A 7784-nucleotide genomic window follows, 5' to 3' on the forward strand; every position below is an offset into this window, starting at 1 on the left:
CTTTTGTTTAGTAACTCTTAACATTAATCTTAAAAATTTCCCTCGAGCTCAGAGTAATATGTTTTATCTCTCTCCATAACTTTTTACAATTTGCACTCTATGAGTAAAATCTTTGTAAATTTGTATTATACACATAAGAAGCATATAAATAAAAAATAGTCATTTTTTATACATTCTCAATATCTTGTTTATTTTTTTATCTTTAATTTATAACAAAACATTTTATTTATCTTGGTATATGTAATTGTGTAATTAACAAATGAAATTCCAATTATCACACAAAATTAACCGAAATTTTTATAAATACTCAAAAATAAAACAAAATTAAGAAATCTACCCATTTTTTGAAAGAATCTCGAAAAATACCCAATCCGCTTACTAAACAATCGGATTTTCAATTTCTTTCCGGTGACTCAATTCTCGGAAATGAAAAAAATGTCCGATTATCCAATAACTGAAAATATTGAGATTGTCCGATTATCTAATAACCGGTTATCCAATATGGAGAGGAATTAGTAAGGTTGGGGAAGCCCAATCAAATTAAAATTGTGAAAGCGCGTTGAAAGGGACATATTTGTTCTAATATTAATTCATATGAGTTTTTAATGGCGTGAAGGAGCAAATACAGGAGCACACACAAATTTTATTTTGCAGCTTAATATATCAAAAGTTGCGCATTAAATTGTATTATCAAAATTGGGGTCATGGGTTAGGCATGTATATATTCATACTTTTATTCTGATGTCTAGTAAAAGGAAACAAATTTTGATAATTAAAAAAAAAACATTAATGAAAAACCTTTTATCACTTTTCCACTGGGTTATTGCTTGGATTTTTTTTTTAATATTTTGTTAGGTGAAATTCCATTTTTGTATGTAGTGGTTTCCAGTGTTTTAATAATCGGTTCTTATTCGGTATTTGGAAAGCCACCACATACTGCATATACGGTATGCGGCTGCATATACGGATTTTTATTCGGATTTATATATGCGGATTTTAAAATAAAAAGTCATATTAATTTGTATACAAAGAAAGTATTTATGATTGACTGTACATGTTAAACTGGTGATGAAATATTAAAATACCGATCCTCATCTCATACTAAATGAAATACTGAAATATTTATATATTAATCTCAATTCGACTGAATATGTGGCCGAATATTCGAATATGTGGTCAAATATGCGACCGAATATTCGAATATACAGTCGAATATACGACTGAATATTCGAATATGCGGCCAAATATTCAAAACTGTATATTGGACCGAATACTCATTTTCTATTCGAATTCCAACCGAATACGAATATTCGGCCTATTCGGCCGATTTTTAAAACACTGGTGGTTTCATTTTTTTAACGAAAGGGGTATGTGTTGTCTTTTTAACAAAAAAATAACAATAACATTGAAATGGGTCATTAATATAATAGTTAGAATTTATAGCTACCGTACGTTGCAAAATGTGGAATAATATGTGCTATGGATTTTTGTTTTTAAAGTCTAAATAGTCGATTTGAACTACTCGATATAATTTTCATATGAAAATATATTTAGAAATCAAATTTTATATTTTTAAAATATTTTTACTATTTTTTTAAGTAGGTAAAAAATCACTACTTTCGATGATTGAAAATCTTTAGATCATGTATTTTATTTAACAATATAGAAAAATAAAAATTCTAAAAAAATGTAAAATTTGATATTCAAGTACATTTTTCTTTCTATGAATATCATGTTAAATAGTTTGAATTAATTATTATTGTAATTAGAGATATTGTGATTGTTACGCGCCTACCTAGCCTCAAATTGTAATATCAAATTTCAAGAATTATCTTTCACATGATCATGTGTATGCTATATATAAAATACAATTTAGTTTTTTCTTAAGAAAGAAGTATTTGTGACCCACTATGCATAACCAAACAAATGCCTTTCTTTCTGTCATCATTCCCTTTATAAAAAAAAGGACGCTGATAACAATTCCCGCAACCTCTACTCCGCACTTATTCCCGCAGAAATTGCCAAAAAAAACATTGGGAGACCGTTCAATCATTAATGAGCGTTTAAGAAACTGCAGGTATTTAACTTGAAGCATCAAAGTATTTACCTTAAATTTGTCAGGTATTAAACCCTCTGCAATGATCTCTATTTATGAAAGAATAAATCAATCAATTTTGTCCCCGCACAAAATTTCTTTTTTTTTTTAATCGTCCCCGCACAACTGGGGACCATTAAACATGGGGGGACCTCTCAATCATTAATGAGCGTTTAAAAAACTGTTAGTATTTAACTTGAAGCATCAAAGTATTTAACTTGAATTTGTCAGGTATTAAACCCTATGCAATGATCTCTATTTATGAAAGAATAAATCAATCCATTAATTGTCCCCGCACAAAAATTCTTTTTTTTTGAATCGTCCCCGCACAACTGGAAACCATTAAATAAACAATCCCCTCACCCAATGATAAATACTCTGAGACATAATGATAAATATTTTATGTTACATGAGTAAATACTTTACATTATATGGATAAATATTTTATGTTACATGGATAAATACTTCTCAGACATACTTGCAACTTTCAATAAAACATCAATGATAAATACTCTCATGCATAATGATAAATATTTTATGTTACATGGATAAATACTTTGTATTACATAGATAAATACTTTTAAGACATAATTGCAACTTACAGTAAAACATCAATGATAAATACTCTCAGACATAATGATAAATACTCTATGTTACATGGATAAATACTCTATATTACAAGGGTAAATACTTCTAAAAAATAATGATAAATACTTTTTTGAACATCAATTAACAGATAAACATTTATTAACGTGGATTGTTATTAGATAACAGTATAATTAATGCGGAGATTGTTTTTAAAGGAATAATTAATGCGGGAATTGTTATTAGAGGAAGGCATAATTAATGCAGGGATTGGTATTAAATGATAGTCTAATTTAATGCGGGGATAAAAGAAAACTTTTAACGAAATTAGTGGAGGGATATATGGCAGTTAATGAAGAGAGAGAGTGCGGGAAAAATGGGGGGATGGGAGTGGGGGGTTTCATATAATTATTCTAAAAAAGTGCCTTTCCGCTAATCTGGTAACCGAACATAGGAATCGCTTACCAAATAACTGGATCCGTTTATCATTTCCGCTTATCAAATAACCGTAAGTTTTTTTGGATATCCGGCAGTTGAGTAACCGGAAAGAAGAAATATATCCGGTTGTTTAGTAACCGGAAAGAAGAAATATATCTGGTTGTTTAATAACTGGAAGGGGTACGGTATTTTTCAAAATCCATTCAGAAACTGAGTAGATTTTCTAATTTGATATTTTTTTGGGTATTTATAAAAATTTCAGCAAAATTAAATTACATATAATAAGAAACTTCTCTGCATGACACAACAATATCAAGATTTATAGAAATATGGAGGAATAAACTAACTGACCTATTTTATCGGCAATTTTAATGTGCTAGCCCAGCGAAACTTTTTTTTTAATGTATATTTCGAAATCAAAGTTTCTAGAATTGTAGGATAGAATTTCAAAAATGGAATAGCTGCGTTCAAATTTTTATGTATAGAAATATTTTTTTTAAATATTAAAAAGCTACAATATAGAAAATAAATTTAAGAATCCATATTAAATTACATTTGCAAAAACAAACAACCCCATAAAAATTGGAATTAGTGTCTGACAAAGTCATAACACATTTTTCAAATAACAAAACCATTTAATAATAGTATTTTACAGCACTGAAAATAAATTTATTAGTCCATACTAAAATTAATTTATGACATCGAATTCTACAGCACCATTTAATTATGACTTGTTATATTAATATAAAGTTTATTATTTATCATCTACATAATATTATTTTGACAACACAGTTGAAACTTGATGATTAGACTCAAAGACGATATCATCTGCGTTCAATACAATTAAACACCTTCTCAAAATGTTCTTATCATATATGCAAATGGAAACACGTGAATAGTTTAATTGTGAATTGTCTAATTATAAAAAGAGATCGAATAATTATTCCCTCACTTCATTTCTCTCAATTATCTTCCGGTCAATAATTATCTTTGTTGACTGCTAATTAAGAGGGGACCACAACTTCCAACACTAAAAGACAAAACAAAATAAGTCATTATCAGTTATTAAGTGAACGAACCACTCATTTACTGGGTGGACCACTAACTACTTGAGGGACAGCCTAATATTTTATAAATTTTACAACTGACGCGTGCAAATATGAATATTTATGCACGCAAGTGTTAATATATAATATATCAAATATTCATATCTAATATATCAAGTATTTAAAAAAAAAGAAAATTTCTAGTGTACCCATCCAAACTTTCATAATAGCTAATATCCCCATAAAATCACCATAATATCCAATATCCCCATTAAAACTTAACATTTTTCCTTATATCCCCTTTTATTGATTTAATCTTTTATTTAGTTAATTTAAAAATATAATTGACAAATATACCCCCATCTTATTCCTTCATTCTTATTTCTTATCTAGAATTTGAGTGATTAACTCTCTAATACGTTCGTATTTAATTTGATGCTTTGTTCAATTTTAGATTTTTAATTACAAAAAATTGATCTCAACTGTGCATCAAACTTATGCCAAACTCTAATTCCCTCATCCTTCTCTCCTCTCTGCTTATCTTTCTCTCCCTTTCTAGCCTCAACAGAGCTACCATACGCATACTTGTCGGCACGTGCCACTCAAGCAGTTTCCTTACCGGCAAGGCCGGGTTCTGCACCACCGAGAACTACGCCGCATGCTGCCAGACCGCCTGTTTGTTCTTAGGTAATTATCACGAGGATACTGAACTGGTAGTTGCGCTGCCTACTGGTTGGTACAACAGTGGAAACTCGGTATCTACGGTGTCTAAAGAAGATAAGAATAAACGGAAATGGGAAGTCGGTGGTGGCAAAGGTGGTGGATGAGTGTGATTATTAATGGTTGCACGGCTGATCAGAATTACGAACCACCATGCCCCCCCTAATGTGATTAATGCTTCACAGACAGTTTGGTAGGAACTCGGTATACCGACCCGGGACAAGGAATTGCCAATTACATGCTTAATTGTGACTAATGCCAGGTTGTATGCTTCAAATGTGTGCAATCTTCTTCTTTTTTTGGCTAGCAGCCCGTAGGCACTTTTCCATTCATTCAAAGAAACCGGATTACAACAGATTGTTTACATAGCACTGGAATTTAGTATCTATCTCCTGTAAACTAACCAAGCCATCGAACTCCTATAGTAACCAATACCAGTACTCATGTATCAAGTAGAGTGGCATCAGTTTGTCCTTGCTGAGTTCATTTTGTAAATTGTTTTTTAAATAAAAATGCGTGCAATCTTCAATGATGCTACCATGATTACGGAGTTCATTTTGTAAATTATTTTTTAAATAAAAATGGAGACAATTCTTCAAATTTTAAAAATGGAGATAATTAATGAGTCAAGTTTCGAATCTATAGTTTATTTTGTAAATTTTATTCGGAGAATATGTATACTACCCAAGAATCTAGTGGCAGATACAAGTAAAGTAATTACAATACCGTGCAATCTTAAGTCTCATTTTCCTTCCTCCGTTAGTCTGGTAAATAATTATGGACTTGCCAGCAAGTCAGTACAGACCGGACACACTTTATTTGTTTCAAAAAGAATAATAGATCAGTTAGTTGGAGTTGGAGAAGAAGAATAAAGCTTGCTTGGATTGAATTAGCGTGAGAGCAAGGTAAACAGACTAACGGAGAAAGGAATCGTTGGCAAAGAGAATAATAGAAAGGGGACTTAAACAAAAGAGAAGAAGGGTATATTTGTCAATTGTATTTTTTAAATAATTAAATAAAAGATTAAATCAATAAAAGAGGAGATAAGAAAGAATGTTAAGTTTTGATGGAAATATTGGATATTATGGTGATTTTATGGGGATATTGGCTATTATGAAAGTTTGGATAGGTACACCAGAAATTTCCCCTTAAAAAAAATGTACACATCGCACACTCATATTTTGCACGTTTTTAGAAGTGAGTTTTTTTCTCCGTTCAATCTCGCCAATATTTCTAACAATCTGTGAGAAAATTTGTAAATCTAAACCACGAACGTCTTTTACGTAATTTTTTCTTTGAAATGAGATCCATGATGACATACTTTCGGGTTGTCTGTCGCGCAAGTATTCATATCTCGTAATGCAAATTTCATACCTCGTCGAGCAAGTATTATACCACGTCGAGAAAGTATTTATACCTCGTCATGCAAGTATTCATACCTCGCCGGGCAAGTATTCATAAATCACCTGTGACAACCTGAAAAGCCTAGTTGTCGGCAGATCGATAGGAGCCGGCGAATAAGAAGTCAGAGGTGATGCAGTCTGGTTCAGGATCGCGGCGAGTTATGAATACTTGCACGACGAGGTATGAATACTTGTGTGACAGATAACTCAAAAGTACTTCGTCGTAAATCTCATTTGAAATAGAAAATTGTGTAGAAGATGTTTGTGATTGTAGATTCGTAGAAATTTTCATAGATCGTTAGAAATACGGGCAACATTGAACAAAGAAAAAAAAAACACCTTTAAAAATGCGTAAAAAATGAGTATGTAATGAGAGAGATTGTTTAAAGAAATACTTGATATCTTACATATGAATACTTAACATAAGTATACATATTTACGCATGACAGTTATAAATTGTTTTCAAATATAAGTAGTCTCCTAGATAATTAGTGCTCCCCTACATTATTAATGATTGATACGTGTTTTCTTTTATCTTTTGTGCTGAAAGTTGTGGTCGTCCCCTTTAATAATTGGGAGATGAAATGAGAAAATAGACTGAGAAAAAGAAATCTTTATTCTTATAAAAACCCCTTCTACATCTCTGAAACACAAAACGTGCTTTCTAGCTCTCACGATGTGGCAGAAAACTCAGTAAAATTTGGTAACAAAATATTTTATATGCTTTCGAGGAGTTGCACCCAATTTATTTCCCTTTTCATTTCAATCATAAATTGAACTTTGTCTAATTGTCTTGTCTACTTAACTGAAACGTTGGGCTATTTATTTCTGTAAAATTGGAGAAGTCTTACTATGAATCTTGAAGCTATGCAATGGTAATTTAATTTTTCTGCTAATTACATTATTTTTTTAGGCTTTTTTCTGCCTAGTTTTACTGAGGTTTCATTTCATTTATTATTCTCATGTCGGATGCCGAGTTCGTTTTTATTTTTATTTTTTTAAAAACGAATCAGAATTTTGATATACATGTTAAATGTCAGTTCTATAACCTTCTGGAAGATGTGATTTAAAAGTATTTTGATGATTAGGAATGGAGTCTAGATTATTTTTTTTGTAACTTTCCTTTTTGTTATGTTTGTATTTAGGTTTGTGCTAAAAGTGACAAAAAAAATTAAATTTAAAGTGCCATGTGTCTTTTAAATTTACGCAATACATGTGAGCTTGCGCAACCGAACAAAATTTTTAACAAACCATTTTCACATAATTTGAGAAACCCAGAAAAAAACAAAAAGAGTGGATAGTTTGATCAGATATTTGCAATTAAAATTTATTATTGTTATTCTAGCTATAATTTTTTTTATCTATTTGACTAATTTGCAAAAACATACAATTATTGAATTTTACGATTTCTTCTACTTGAAAAATATGCAGGTTCAAGTCAATTAGAATTGCAATGTATAGTGCTTGGACTGAAGAAATCATAAAGACTTTCAAGGA

This window comes from Carex rostrata, chromosome 17, assembly GCF_964058835.1.
Source record: "Carex rostrata chromosome 17, lpCarRost1.2, whole genome shotgun sequence".
NCBI classification, from domain to species: Eukaryota; Viridiplantae; Streptophyta; class Magnoliopsida; order Poales; family Cyperaceae; genus Carex; species Carex rostrata.